Raw genomic sequence first — 15819 nt, 5'->3', positions numbered from 1 at the left:
ATACACCCAGGAAAGTGAGTATTGCATAATTTATTGAAAAATGAACTGTATAGATTGCTTCTATTTTTGAAAAAATAGAAGCAAATAAACTTTAAAGCATAGGATACAAGCTTAGTGAGGACAATGGATAAAATAAATCAGTGGTTCTCAACTGGGGATACACATGCTCCTGGGGGTACACAGAGGTCTTCCAGGGGTACATCAACTCAGCTAGATATTTGCCTAGTTTTTTAACAGGTAACATAAAAAGCACTAGCAAAGTCAGTACAAACTAAAATTTCATACAGACAAAATGAGAAAGCAATTTTCCAGTAACAGTGTGCTGTGACACTTTTGTATTTTTATGTCTGATTTTGCAAGCAAGTAGTTTTTAAGTGAGGTGAAACTTGGGGTACACACGACAAATCAGACTCCTGAAAGGGATATGGTAGTCTGGAAAGGTTGAGAACCACTGAAATAAATTATAAATGCCTCTGTCAACCAGAAGGTGGCAGCAGAGTTCTCGTTAAACAGCCGTTGTAGCAGACATATTCAGCGTGATGGAATTACTTCTTTAGAGAACAGCCTTCGTAGTAGCCTGGACAAAGACCATTGATTTTTTTCTCCCCCCTTTGGCAGCCTCATTTAATAGCAAAGTGCCTACAATTGCCCCTGAGATGTGTACTGGGGATGTGTGGTGGTTCTGTTATTTGCTTGTGGTTGTGATTATTTTTCTCACCGATTTTTTTTTTTAATGCCAAAGGGGAGTCATTGATGAGACTGAAGTAATGAAAGATTTGTTTTGCTGCTGGCATATCAGGCTTTGGAGAATGGAGATGCCAGGAGATCAGATGTTGCATTATTTCATCTTCTGGGGCTCTCTTACACATGCATCTGTATGTGTGCACACAATAAACACATCGCCAGAAACATGGGTGGATTTGGGCTGTTGCAGGGCCCAACTGCACAAGCCTATCATGATTAACAAACATTTGAACAATACTCTGAAGATGTCAAGGGCTAAGTATTAATTCTAATTTATTGCCCCTCCTGATAATGGTGAGAGACACAATAACTCACTGCAAAGATCTGTTCTTCTGTCAGCAGTAAAATTCCACAGTGCAGAGTGAAAATTGTGGGAGATTCAGACTCTTGAGCACAGCTGGCCCTCATTTCCTCCTGAAAGCATTGCATCCAACTTCTGATGGTGCTCCGTCCTACTGTGTCTTCTTTAAGAAATTGTTCTGTATCTCGGTTATGGTAGTTTCTATGGTAACGATGCAATGTTTCTTTACTTAGTGGACAGTTTTGGGACAGGGGAAGAGTTTTAATGTGTCATGAGGAAGGAGCAAAATGATAAAATGAGCAGAGAAAGGAAAAAATACTGTTCCATGTTGTCTATTTCTCCCTACATTGAAATGGCAGTACAAGGGAGTGAGTCTCTCTAACCCAACTCATAAGGCAAGCAGACCAAAGCTGCCAGAGCTGCAGAAGGAGGCAAAACAGAAGGGAACAGCCTAAAAGAAAGGCCTGGCAGTGTTATAATTTTGAAATTGACAGCTTCTTACAGCTCAATGTCTGCTGCTTTCATATTTTCCTCCTGCTGATGTTCTGACATTCACCCAAGATTACAGCAATAGAGTATTATTTTGTTGTAGGTTTTTTTCCCCCCTTCTCCACAGAACAAGTATAACATGATTTGTGGCAGTATGGAGAGAAGCGGGAAAAAATAATGAAGCGATTGGAGCGGTTGGTTTAAAGCCCAATAAGTGATTCAGTTAAAGTAAAGAATTAAATACCTATAGGTTGGTTAAAAGACAACAAAAGGTAGAATCTATCTGTCTATATCTCTCTGGACTGTCTCATTCTGTGTTTGCGGAGCACCCAGCACACTGAGATTCCAAACTCAATTGGATGCTAATGAAACAAATTTATACAGTAAAATAATAATAATAAATTTCTATCTTAGGTTATTTTTTTGCAAATATTTTTATAGTACTTATGTGCTGTCTAGCAATATTTGAAAGGTGTAAACTCCAAAAAGGCAGAGGGATTGCTTTATCTGGTAAAACAAAATAATGAGATGTACAGACTTAATCAAGGTTGACTATCGGGGGAAATGGCTAACCATGAAAACTATTAGATTGAGTTGTTATTACTTCTTTGATTGAATTGTTATTACTTATAACAAATCCAGCACCATGTTTATGATTCTTTACAGCACAGATAGAGGCAGTAGTGAAGACCCTATGTTCTGCATGGAATAAAGAGGCATAATTCAAATAAGTCAGTCTGGCAATTCACAGACCAAGCCAATGGCATAGGGAGGCCAAAGGGAGGCCTTATAAAATACTCCTGTTGCCAGTGGCAGATTAGCCAGTAGGCCAATGGGACCCATGCCTGGGGGCCCTGGCTAATTGGGGACACTGAAAAAATGGGTGCTCCTATGCCCCACTCTGCCTCTCCTCGGTGCTCCTGCCAGGGAGCAGGGCTGGGGTGGGGGTGCTTGCTCCACCCGCCTGCTCAGCAGGAGCACTGGGCAGGCGGAGCGGGACAAGCCCTTGCACCGCGATCCCACTTCCCGGCTGGAGCACAGGGGAAGTGGGAGACTGCAGGCAGAAGGGGTTTGGGAGGGGCCCCCCCCACTTGCTCTGGCCCAGGGCCCCACAAAGCCCTAATCCGCCCCTGCCTGTCACAGCTTTAACTATGGAGCCATGATCATGTGTGTGAGGGAGAGCCTTAGCTTGTGTAAATTGGCATAGCTCCACTAATGTCAATAGAGTTTTGCCCCTTTGCACCAGCTGAGGGTCTTCTCCATAGTTTCTAACACATTCATAAATGTGTAGACCCTTTTAGAACAAAAAGCAATAATAGATGACTTTTTTCCTACAGAAATGCAATGCAATAACATCACTGTTATGAAAAGTATTATGGGATATTTACAAAGGGATTTAGGTGCCTAAAGATGCATATAGGCATCTTGTGGGATTTACATATTTGCTTATGCAGGTTAGGTGCCTAATTCCCATTGAAAATCAATTGGAGTCAGTGTTTTGGCTCATCTGAAGGATAGCAGTAATGTGTCTCTTATGGAAAAGTCCTTTAGAACTTAGTACAGATGACACAGATAGGGTTCTGCAACATTTAAACTTAGAATTTGTAGGGTTCTATAGCAATCTTAATATCTATAGGGCCTGAATTTGGGACAGTTACTCGTGTCACAAGGCACTTACTGATGCAGAAACTCTTCAGCAGGACTATATGGCATGTGAAATCTGAGACCATCATAGCACTGGATATTATAGGAACAGACCCATGTGAGCTAATTCAAAATGTTGCTTTACTAGGGAAGTTTAATGTTACTTTACTCCATGATGAAGTGAAACAAAAACCAATGTTGGTATATTCAGGGTTAACTTAATATAATTTCAAGTAAACAATGTTCTGTTCAGTTAGAAGACAGACTAGAGTACTTCCAGATCTCAAAGAGCATGCTGCATATGCAGCATGTTAGCTTCACAGGGTAAGGGTGTCCACACTATTTTTCCATTCTCAGTAGGAAGCTGAGTGTAGGAGCTATATTTTGACTTGCACTTCCATCTACAATGCACTCTGGTTCATTTCTCAGTCCAACCAGTTGTGCTTAAATTTCAATCCGGCTACTTAAGTACGCAGAAAGCCATAAGGTAGCTGTTGATCTCTTTATTTTTTTATTTTTATGTGTCAGAGACAGTTTGCAGAATTTCTAACAACCACAAAGAATGGGAAGTCGAAGGCTTCCCATACATGTAAAAATATGTACAATGTGTTTTCACAAACATTAATATGTTGAAGTGAGGCGAATGCATAAGAAGAGGGACTGAACCATAAACTCACTGACAGATCAAGAAAAACTAACATGTATCCCATTGGAGCACAGCCCTCAGAGTTGGAATAAGTTTTTTCAGTTTCTAAGGAGGAATTATAATGATATGTAAACAAAAGCAGGAGCAAAAGAAGAATAGAATCATAGAATGTTGCATGAATAACAATTCCATAATTCTGAACAGAGAATACAAGACCATTTGCTAAGATTAACTTGCTGACATTTCTTGAAATATCCAATCAAACTATCTTTAAAATATTTTTTTCCAGAGAGCTTTAGACAGACTGTAGGTTATGTTACAAGCATAACCTACTGTCATTCTCTTTTCACAGCGTATTTTAATGTAGATGAAAGAGATTTTTTTTTAACTTGCCAAGAGCTCTAAAGAAATTTTAAATGGTCTGTATTGCCATCTCTTTAGTTATATTTAACTTTAACATGGGAAGTCCCACTCAGTTATCTCCAGCTCTTTCTAAAGCATCCATCTGAGTTCCTCTGTTCAGGCAGTGAGTCTGGCAATTAAATACGTTGGTGATAAGACCTTGGAAAAATCAAAGACGGACAGAGTTGTTAGATAGCCTGAGACATGCAGTTGCTCACCTTTCATAGCTGAAGACTAAGAGTATCTCTCAAATCTAATATTGTTCAGGGTTTCAACGGACTTATTATTTGTCCTCTGGATAATTAATTTGATATAATTAGCAGGTTTTTTTCCATGGGCAGTAATAAAAGTAATTGGGCAGTCATGGGTAATTGGGTCAATGGGTCAAAAGTAATTGGAACTATCATAATAATCAAAATCAGATATGTTGTAAAGGACAGGCTAGATCCTTAGCTGATGAAAAAACAGTTCTCGATTGAAATTAATAGACCTAAAACAATTGGCATAGAGAGTACACTGATTAAGTCTGTGGATGATACCAAGCTGGAAGGGATTGCACGTGCTTTGGAGGATAGGATTAAAATTCAAAATGATCTGGACAAACTGGAGAAATGGTATGAAGTAAACAGAATGAAATTCAGTAAGGACAAATGCAAAGTACTCCACATAGGACATGAAAGAAAACAATTACTCCTGCAAAGAGAGAAAAAATGAGTGACGGCGGCTTTTACATCACTTTGCCCAGCAATGCCAGCTCTAGGGTTTTCCTCAAAAACACTAGCTCGAATTTTACAAGGGTGTCCACACTATGGATGAAAATCGCTGTTCTATGGTAACAACCACCTATCGCGGACTCCTTAGACAAAATATACAGCCCCTCAGTGAGTCTGCCAGTCTCTTCCTTCCAGGGAATAACTTGAGGCAACTTGTCTCTACAGCCTCCAAACCCTCCTTCCTCTTCCCAACCTTTTCCAGCAGCCCCTTCTGTTGTCAGCCTCCTGGCTTATATAGCCCATGCCTGTTTCCGCACAGGTGGGCCTCTCTCTAGTTAGCTGCCTCCAGCCTAAAGCTCCCCTGTTTGTAGCCTAATTAGCTGATTGGGCCCAACTGACCCAATTCAGCTCTTGCAGGGCCAATGTGGAAGCACACCCCATCACACCATCCCGGGAAGGAGCAACAAGTTTGTCACCATCACCACTGAAATAAAGATAGACCTGAACAGACACATCTCATTTAATTTCAGGAAGGTGATCAACAAGCTGTACCTAGGCCCCTGGAGACAGCCATTTTAGAAAAAAGCAAAACACTATGGTGACCCTAAAAAATTACAGGGACCTTTGTCTATAGAAACTATTCCTATGCCCTTCCTAGATATCATGACACTCCTCCCCCGACCCCGGTGTACCGGGTGGCATGGGTGGAATATTCCATAGTCTCTTTAGAAAAGTCGTGCCACTTTGAAGAGGGAGCTAGAGATTATTAAACTGCACATCAAAACATAGCAAGAGACACGGTAGGCCACATCTCCCAAGCTGTTCTGGAGAAGGTGGGTAATACGGCTATGCAGGATGGGTCAGAACTGATGTATATGAAAAGAAGCAGACTTAAGAGAAAGAGAAATGCGTCTTACCTTCAATACAGGGATCCCTCAAAACCCTTTAAAAGAAGGGGTTTGACACGCAGGACCAGCCATAAGCAAAAGACTAAAAGGAAGTCTGGGAAAAAGAGGAGGCGCTCTCCACGTGTTAAAAGAGATTTTAATCAACATGGCTTTTGTTCACTGCAGGTCTGAAGAGTGCACCAAATCCAAAGTAGATTTGTACCAAAGAGCCCCTATGCAGTTCAGCACTGAGAAAAACTAGGTTCACCGGGGAAAGGAGACCAAAGCCCTGAGATAAGTGGGGAAATGGGATACCAGGAGGAAGCACGAGCAGGAGAGCGCAAGAGGGGAGGACTCCTGTCTCATTCTGAGAAAGCGGGACAATCGAGTTATCTTAAATGCCTATACACAAATGCAAGAAGCAGGGAGAACTGGGAGTCCTGGCACAGTCAAGGAACTATGATGTGACTGGAATAACAGAGACTTGGTGGATAACTCATATGACTGGAGTACAGTCATGGATGGATATAAACTGTTCAGGAAGGACAGGCAGGGCAGAAAAGGTGGGGGAGTTGCATTGTATGTAAGAGAGTAGTATGACTGCTCAGAGCTCCAGTATGAAACTGCAGAAAAACCTGAGAGTCTCTGGATTAAGTTTAGAAGTGTGAGCAACAAGGGTTATGTCGTGGTGGGAGTCTGCTCTAGACCACCAGACCAGGTGGATGAGGCTTTCTTCCAGCAACTAACAGAAGTTACTAAGTCACAGGCCCTTGTTCTCATGGAGGACTTCAATCACCCCGATATCTGCTGGGAGAGCAATACAGTGGTGCACAGACAATCTAGGAAGTTTTTGGAAAGTGTAGGGGACAATTTCGTGGTGCAAGTGCTGGAGGAACCAATTAGGGGCAGAGCTCTTCTTGACCTGCGGCTCACAAACCAGGAAGAATTAGTAGGGGAAGCAAAAGTTGATGGGAACCTTGGAGGCAGTGACCATGAGATGGTCAAGTTTAGGATCCTGACACAAGGAAGAAAGGAGAGCAGCAGAATATAGACCCTTGATTTCAGAAAAGCAGACTTTGACTCCCTCAGGGAACTGATGAGCAGGATCCCCTGGGAGAATAACATGAGGGGGAAAGGAGTCCAGGAGAGTTGGCTGTATTTTAAATAATCTTTATTGAGGTTGCAGGAACAAACCATCCCGATGTGTAGAAAGAATAGTAAATATGGCAAGCGACCAGCTTGGCTTAACAGGGAAATCCTTGCTGATCTTAAACACAAAAAAGAAGTTTACAAGAAGTGGAAGATTGGACAAATGACCAGGGAAGAGTATAAAAAGACATTTTGCTAACATTGGCCATCTGCAGGCACGGCCTCTGATGCTTCCCGCAGCTCCTATTGGCCAGGAACGGCGAACCACAGCCACTCAGAGCTGTGGGGAGCTGTGCTTGTGGACGGTCAATGTAAAAGAAGACAGACCCGCACTCAAGGTGAGGCCAAGGTGGACCTGATGAATTACCTCAAGGCCTCTATTTTCAGTCAGCTGGATGTCACATTGGGAGATCACCTCATAAGCCAAAGCAACAACTGTTATCCTTACAGGGCCTTTATAGAGGCGGTGATCAATTACAGTGACAAACCCTTGCCACAGTTTTCCATCCACCTGTTTTACAAAGACACGCTGGACAACTTGCTTTTCAGAAGGCAAAAAAAAAAAAAAATAGCGGAGTGGGGGGTAGTAGTGATGTTTCTTGATCAACCCTGGTGTCTGTGGTTGAGGCCTTCAGGTGTCCCAAAAGATCTCTGTTGGCTGTGTTGGCCATGACAGAAGATGGGTACATTCAGCTCTACCATGGCATTCATTAATACATCCCAACCTTTAGGTGTGCATCTGTTAGGAATGGAATGTGTGTGGGTAACAGCCCTAGAATCATTGACAACTGAGCCTTTGTACACAAAGCCCCTTTGTTCTTCCATGAAGAAAGGTTTTTATCCTGGACCAACTTATTTAGCAATATTACTGCATTTTTCTTATAATGGCTATTCATGTTATCCAAAACCTCCTGAGCAACAGAATCAGAATTCTTTGGTGTTTCTGGGAGTTTGGTAGTCACACTTTGTTTCTGTTCTGGTAGAAACAGACTTATTTTCCCTTTATCTGCATTGCCGTGCCTCATGTACCTCAGGTATCTTTGAAGCACAGTGGTGTAAAGTTTAGCTTTTTTCATATCCAGCTAAGAACAGCCTTAATTTCAATGTTCAGTAAGCAAGTTGCTGTGGTTCTGATATTTTCCTTCACTGGATGGGGAACTCTTAATTGCTCCACTGATGGCTAAACATCTGGTACATTTCTTCTGCATACTCTATTATTGATTAGTCAAAAGCCCCTTTATCAGAGGGATAGCAAAACTTAACAGTGATCTGATAAACCCCCTCGACTGCTTCATCAGCTGCTTCTTTCTTTTAACTGAGACCCTTTCGTTATAAATTTGCATCTCTTTTTCAGCACATGCACTTGATTCTGTGTCAAAGATACATTTCATTTTAAGGTACCGAGTACTATTTCTGAGAAGAACGCCAAACACAGTATAGTTTTCCTTTGCTGCTGGAGTGATTTGCTATGTAATTCTAAAAGGGCCAAGTTTCTTTTCACACAGCTGGAGATTGTTTTGTTCAGTAGCCTCCACTTTAAAAATGGATCTGCCGATAATTCATCTCTTTTTATACCCAGTTGTTCTTTTCAAAGTATAAACCATTGGCCAGTCTGGAGGGAAAGGCCTGGTTCTTATTCTATATACCTCTGGTGTGGAAGCATTTAAACCCACCACCAGGTACCCATAAGTTCTTTTGGTAACATCCTCAAAAGCCTCTGGAAAGAACTGTGCCTTTCTGGAGTAAATTTGCCAAGCAAGTGTAGCAATTTGTAATTTATTCTGGGGGCTTTTAAACGTGATGGAATCTCCATCCTTAGAGGTTTTTAAGGCCTGGCTGACAAAGCCCTGGCTGGGATGATTTAGTTGGTGTTGGTCCGGCTTTGAGCAGGGGATTGGACTAGATGACCTCCTGAGGTCTCTTCCAACCCTAATATTCTATTATTCTATGATCTTTTCTATTTACAGAATACAGGCCATTTCAAATTTTGACATTCTGCTGACAACAGTAGGCAAGCTTTTTCTGCAATTCAAATGGCTTATATTGGTTGCCCCAATATCAGTCTCAAAATTCTGCTTTCTTCCCAATCATCAGGCTGTCAATGCCATAATGCTCTACCCCCGCATAGGCCACGCATAATTTGGCTTTTTAAAGTGTTAAAAAAAAGTTGGAAATACCCTTTACAACCTTCAAACCCTGTTGCCTGTGGGAGCTTGCTAAGCTTCATAGGCAAGAAGTTTAAAGACTCTGCAAAACGAATGCCCAAGGCCTTATCTTTCACATACATTAGTTTACTACCCTGAATTATCAGTTTTATCCATGTCTTTTCCTTCACTAACTGTCTAACAATGAAGTACACCTCATAACCTTTGGAATTGTGCATTCTGAATGTGTAGTCCTGGAACTTTTTGCCAACAAAGGTTTTAACGAAGGTAAAAAGACAATCATCACCCTTGCATTCCCAGGATTTTTCTGGCTATAAGGTCATAGCAAAAATGTAATTAGGCACATGCAATCCTGTTTCTGCATCCATTCAAAATCATAAACAAGTATATTTTTCTGATGATTCAGTCTTTCTAATGTTGTGCATAAAACGCAGGTGGCTGTCTACATCACCAGAGATCAAAGCCTGTCATTGCTTACAGCACCTGCCTTTGCATTTGTGCCCCTTATTCACACAAGACTGACACTTGTACATTAGGTTTACGCAGACTTTTGACTTGTTTTTTTTTATGCCAAGTCTATGTGTCTGTTTAACCACCCTTTGGACCTGCCATACAGTCTACTGCTAGGGTATCTCAGCTGAATGCCCATACTGTCTGCACACTCAAGCAGAGGCAGAACCGATACCTGCAAGAGTGCTTGTTGACTGTACAGTGTGTGGCAAACCTCACAATAATTGCTTACACCAAATAACCTTTTCATCTCTAGAACCCCATATTAATGCTCATTTTGAGGCAGGCTGAAAAAAGTCATACAATACAAAGGATCCCCTGTATTTTTTTTTTTTAAAAACACCTCTCTCTGCATAAAGCACCACCTGTATGTTGACTTGTAAATGCTGTTCAAACACTGCTATGTGATTGAGCATAATCTTTATTTAATCTGACCGCCCCAATTTCTCAAGCTGCTATCTCACCCCATCTAACCGTTCTGCAGCTGTAGGTTTATTGTTGGACATGATGGCCAAGAGGCCTCGCGCAAAACACAGATTGGTACCAGTTTAGTAGGTCAGATCTACTAAATACTGTCTCTATTTATGAATGATTAGACAATTGAGGATAGGATAAAACTGTACAGCTACCCCCACACTTGTTTTTTACAGTTGTCAAAACAAGGCCTAATGTCCCATCAACATTACTCTATATTCTCTATTACTCTGTAGCCGTTTAGCAGCCTGATTTAAGAAATCTTCAGCAAACAGGTCATCCCTAGTTTTACTTATTGAAAACAAAGGATTGTTTAAATTACGGCTCTCTAATGGAAACTGAACAAAATTATCTAAGGCTAGCCTACCATTAACATCATCAAGAACTAGCTGTATTCCCCTGTGGGTGACTTCCACAACCTGCCAGTTTGAATGTATTCACTCAAGATTGAGAAAACAAAATTCCTCATAATACACCATAGCCCTAAATCCAGGTAATTCCCATTGCCAGCTTCTCACTTGCTCCATATACACATCTGTCTGCATCTGCATTTACGGGGTGTTTGTGGGTTCCTCTACAGAACTGTCAGGTGTATCTTCTACATCAGACTAGGGCTGTCAATTAATCCCAGTTAACTCACGCAATTAACTAAATTTTTTTAATCACAATTAAAAAAAATTAATTATGATTAATTGGAGTTTTAGTTGCACTGTTAAATAATAAAATACTAATTGATATTTATTAGATATTTTTGGATGTTTTTCTACATTTTCAAATATATTGATTTCAAATACAACATCAAATACAAAGTACACTGCTCCCTTTATATTATTATTTTTATTACAAATATTTGCACTGTAAAAAAGATAAACAAAAGAAATAGCATTTTTCAATTCACCTCATACAAGTTCTGTAGTGCAATCTCTTTATCATGACAGTGCAACTTACAAATATAGATTTTTGTTACATAACTGCACTAAAAAAATGTAAAACTTTAGATCCTACAAGTCCACTCAGTCCTACTTCTTGTTCAGCCAATCGCTCAGGCAAACAAGTTTATTTACATTTATGGGAGATAATGCTGCCAACTTCTTATTTACAATGTCACCAGAAAGTGAGAACAGGCGTTTGCATGGGATTTTTTGTAGCTGGCATTGCACGGTATTTACGTGCCAGATAGCTAAACATTTGCGTGTCCCTTCATGCTTTGGCCACCATTCCAGAGGAAATGCTTCCATGCTGATGACACTCCTAAAAAATTTGTGACACTAATAATTAAATTTGTGACTGAACTCCTTGGAGGAGAACTGTATGTCTCTGGCTCTGTTTTACCCGCATTTTACATATATTTCATGTTATAGCAGTCTTGGATGGTGACTCAGCACACATTCATTTTAAGAACATTTTTGCTGCAGATTTGACAAAACGCAAAGAAGGCACCAATGTGAGATTTCTAAAGATAGCTATAGCACTCAACCCAAGGTTTAAGAATCTGAAGTGCCATCCAAAATCTGAGAGGGACAAGGTGGGGAGCATGCTTTCAGAAGTCTTAAAAGAGCAACATTCTGATGCGGAAACTGCAGAAGCTGAGCCACCAAAAAAGAAAATCAACCTGCTGCTGGTGGCATCTGACTCAGATTATGGAAATGAACATGCATCAGTCTGCACTGCTTTGGATTGTTATTGAGCAGAACCAGTCATCAGCATGGACGCATGTCCTCTGAAACGGTGGATGAAGCATGAAGGGACATATGAATCGTTAGTGCATCTGGCATGTAAATATCTTGCGACGACGGCTCAACAGTGCCATGTGAATGCTATTCTCACTTTTAGGTGACATTGTGAACAAGAAGCAGGTAGCACTATCTCCTGAAAATGTAAACAAACTTGTTTGAGCGATTGGCTGAACAAGAAGTAGGACTGAGTGGACTTGTAGGCGCTAAAGTTTTACATTGTTTTATTCTTGAATGCAATTTTTTTAATATAATTGTACATTTGTAGTTCAACTTTCATGATAGAGAAATTGCACTACAGTACTTGTATTAGGTGAATTGAAAAATACTATTTCTTTTGTTTTTTACAGTGCAAACATTTGTAATTAAAAATAAATATAAAGTGAGCACTGTACACTTTGTATTCTGTCTTGTAATTGAAATTAATATATTTCAAAATATAGAAAACATTCAAAATATTTAAATAAATAGTATTCTATTATTGTTTAACAGTGCCATTAATTGCGATTAATTTTTTAATCACAGCACAGCCCTACATCAGAAACTATCTGAGAGTCAGCTTCCAAGGGGCCACTCTAAGGATCGTCAGGAGTAGATGGGAACCTCTACACAGAGCCTTCTGGGGAATCTTCTAAATCAGACACGGTGAGAGTTACCACTGCCCCCACGCAGCCTGGGGCCAGATGCAGCCCCCTCATTCTCAGACATGACAGTTTGAGAGCTTCCACTAGGGGGCAGCTCTTTGTTTTTGTTTTTCTCTTTATCACCTCTTTAGATTTTTAAAAATGTTTAACCATGACCCTGACCCTTAACTTTTTGGCAACTGTCTGGTTGTCCCCCAAGCCTTGTAGATACAAACACTGACCCCCAGTTTGTTTACCCCTCGGCTGATGGGTACCTTTGAGAATGCTTCTTTTACCCAGGCCCCTTCCCACCTCTAGTCACGCCCGCTGAAAAAACAGAACCACACTGTGGAAACCTGAAGTATCTCCCAAAGTCATCCCCAAGAGCTTTTGCATTTTTGATGTAGTTTGCAGTCATCCTTTCTTTTAGAACCTCTGAGGATACACTGGCCATTAGTTTTCTGAACAAAGTGTCATGTGTTTCCCAATTCCTTTTAGAATGCTGACGGGCTGTGCTTAGCTTCCTGAGGTAAGAGAATAGTTCATAACAATTTTCAGATACTTCACAAGAGATACCCCTGCATCACATGAGCTTTCAGTCCTTGTTTTTTTATTCAGAACCTCTAAAGCACATGCTTCAGGTTTGTGAATCTTTGTGTTTTCTCTCGCAGATTTCTCAGGGCTTGGTGTGATGTCGACCTATGAGGAACTGGAGGTGCATTTGCATTGTTGCTTTTCACATGAGTCTTTTCTTTTGTCTTTTGCCTTGACGTATCTGAGCTTTGGACTGTCCTGATGCTTTGTCTGTGCTCTTCTGCTGTTTCGTGTTAGGGTTGTTGTCAAAGGTCTTAGAGCAGATTCTTTGTTGGTTCTGTTGGCAGTGTCTCTGTAGCTCTGACTATGGCATCGTCAGGAGAGTTGCACAGGCCTGATTAGGAAAACAGAGATGTTCCAATTTAACACCAAATAAACATTTTACCAAATTCCCCCACACACTAAACCTTAACTCTATAATCTCTTTTTCTCACCAAAACCCATTCACATGTATGTACTCGCTTAAAAACAAAAAACTGTTTAAACAACCAAATAGGCAAAATATATTTACTACGGTTCAACCGTCTGTCATCTGTTGACACTCGAGAATTTTCCTTTTCAGCTGTCTTTCTTTTTTCTTTTGAGCTTGTTTACACCACGGTTGAAAGGTCTCTCTTGTTCTGACTGTTCGGGGGGTAGCAGAGGGGAGAGGAGGACTTATTACAACACACATGAAGCAGTCTTGTAAAATTTAAAAATAAAATACTAATTAGTGTGTTTTTCTTCTGTTTAAAAGTCACTGCTTTACAAAAGCCATTTCAGGTTGTAAAACAAACACCCTCACACAATACTACCCCAATTGGTTTTGTTTTTTTCCTACTATTAGTGTTTCTCCAAAACATAGACACATGTTTTTAATACAACCTCATTTCCCCCATGGACCCCAAAACAAAGTTTGCAACAAAATACTTTAACCTGCCCACACACCTAGCTCTTGCCTATGCCCCTAAATCACTACCAATTTAAACATTAAAACCAATTTTTTAAAAAACATTTAAACACACACACATAGACCACATTTTGCACAGAGTAAAAAACCCAGTATTTTAAGCACCAAAACCAGTTCGCAACAAAATACTTTTGAAAGCCTCACACTTACGTATCCTCCTTTCCTGAGGACACGTGCATTTTCCCATAGAAAAAAAAGACACATGGCACATGCTCTTAACTCACAAACAACAATTTAAGTATCAAAACTAACTTTAAAAAACCCCACTCCATTTCAAAAACACATTTAAAAGCAAGTTTCCAAAATTTTCCTTCCATAACAGGAAGACACATGGTTATTCTGTTTCCCCTCACATGTATTTGGGCCTTTTGCCTAAAGAACAAGCAAAATTTTAGTTTGTATTATTCCACAAATGCACAAAACCCCTATACAACCTGTTTAATAGGAGATTTTGAAAAAATCCAACCCAGTATTAAACACAATAGTTAAAATAGGGTTTTGCCTGCCCTGCTGAAATACAGCTTGAAGTTGAGGTTTCCTTACTAAATAGATCACACTGCAATAAACACATGTATAATTATTAGTAAGAACAATGTGTACAAAGAGTAAGAATATATAATATACATATTTTAGAGTTATAAAACAAGCAAGATGCCTTGGCTTGCAGTCCAGTAGCAGCCATTCTGCTCAAGATGTTTTCTGTTCTAAAAAGACAATCTCCAAAAATGCTCATGTTTTGAGACCAAACTACACTTTTTTCAAAAACAAAACAAATGTCAGTTTCTGTAGTTAGCAGATTGATTTGACCAGGACAGCTCTTAAAGAAATGTACGGAAATATGCACCCCTCCCCAAACATTCTCTTTTGTGATCTGTGGGTGCAAATTAAATTGTCTATACAACAGGGCTACTTTGGGCTAATTTTTAGTTAAAATGTATTTTTTCTGCTTCATTTAAAAATTGAGCACTACAGAGCCTTCTTACAATACTAAACAGTAAATCACCATAAGCAACAATCCTTAATGTTACTGTACCCTCTCCTGACTGAGGACCTTGCAGACGTAAATGTATGTCTTAATTTTTTCATTTTAAAAATGTTTCTTTTGTGGTTAAAGTTATAGTTTGTTTTTAAATAAAAATGGATGTAGCACAACTGTAATAAACACCCCACAAATATCCCCAGCTTTTAAATATTTGATTGTGCTTATATTGGATTCTTATTTTATAACTATGGGGGAGGTTTGGGAATCCTTGCAACATTTCAGTTTCGGGTTAGACCGGAGTTTATTTTTGAAAATATGTTATTTTAAAACTTGTAATGACTCTGAGTTGCTATAAAGACTAACCCATAGTGTCTACAGATTCCTGAGATTTTACTATAACTGATCAACAGCGTTCTACAAACTCCTAAGGTTTGATTTAATCTAATATTAATCAGAGTTTCCCTCCCCCCTTTCTGTGGGTGAATGCCCATCAAACCTAATTATTGATACTTTTTCCAACTCCCAACAGGGCATAATATCTTTAACCCTATTAAGGAAACATGGGTGTTTGATTACTTCTGAAGGCAACAGTGCCACACAACCCCATTTTTTCAATAGGTTGTGGTTAAACCAATTAGGGTGACCAGATGTCCCGATTTTATAGACACAGTCCCGATTTTTGGGTCTTTTTTATATTGGGTCCCCACCCCATGTCCTGATTTTTCACACTTGCTGTCTGGTTACCCTAAAAACAATATAGTTCAAAGGGGTTGAGTTAGCACTATTGTTCTCAAGCACGTCTCACACATTCATG

The 15819-nt window shown here is 40.0% G+C and overlaps 1 long non-coding RNA gene across 1 annotated transcript in view; it reads left to right on the top strand.

The window, feature by feature from the left end:
* LOC123372138 overlaps positions 1 to 13989 on the top strand; it is a 52713-nt gene extending 38724 nt beyond the window's left edge. The window contains exons 2-3 of the long non-coding RNA XR_006580125.1: positions 12383 to 12502; positions 13152 to 13989. This is a non-coding gene — a long non-coding RNA (uncharacterized LOC123372138). The remainder of the gene's footprint in view (positions 1 to 12382; positions 12503 to 13151) is intronic.
* Positions 13990 to 15819: the final 1830 nt, after the last annotated feature.

The sequence above is a fragment of the Mauremys mutica genome, chromosome 1 (genome assembly GCF_020497125.1).
Source record: "Mauremys mutica isolate MM-2020 ecotype Southern chromosome 1, ASM2049712v1, whole genome shotgun sequence".
In the NCBI taxonomy this organism is placed as follows: domain Eukaryota; kingdom Metazoa; phylum Chordata; order Testudines; family Geoemydidae; genus Mauremys; species Mauremys mutica.
Note: the sequence above shows the minus strand (reverse complement) of the source record. Positions and strands in the feature narration are given on the sequence as shown.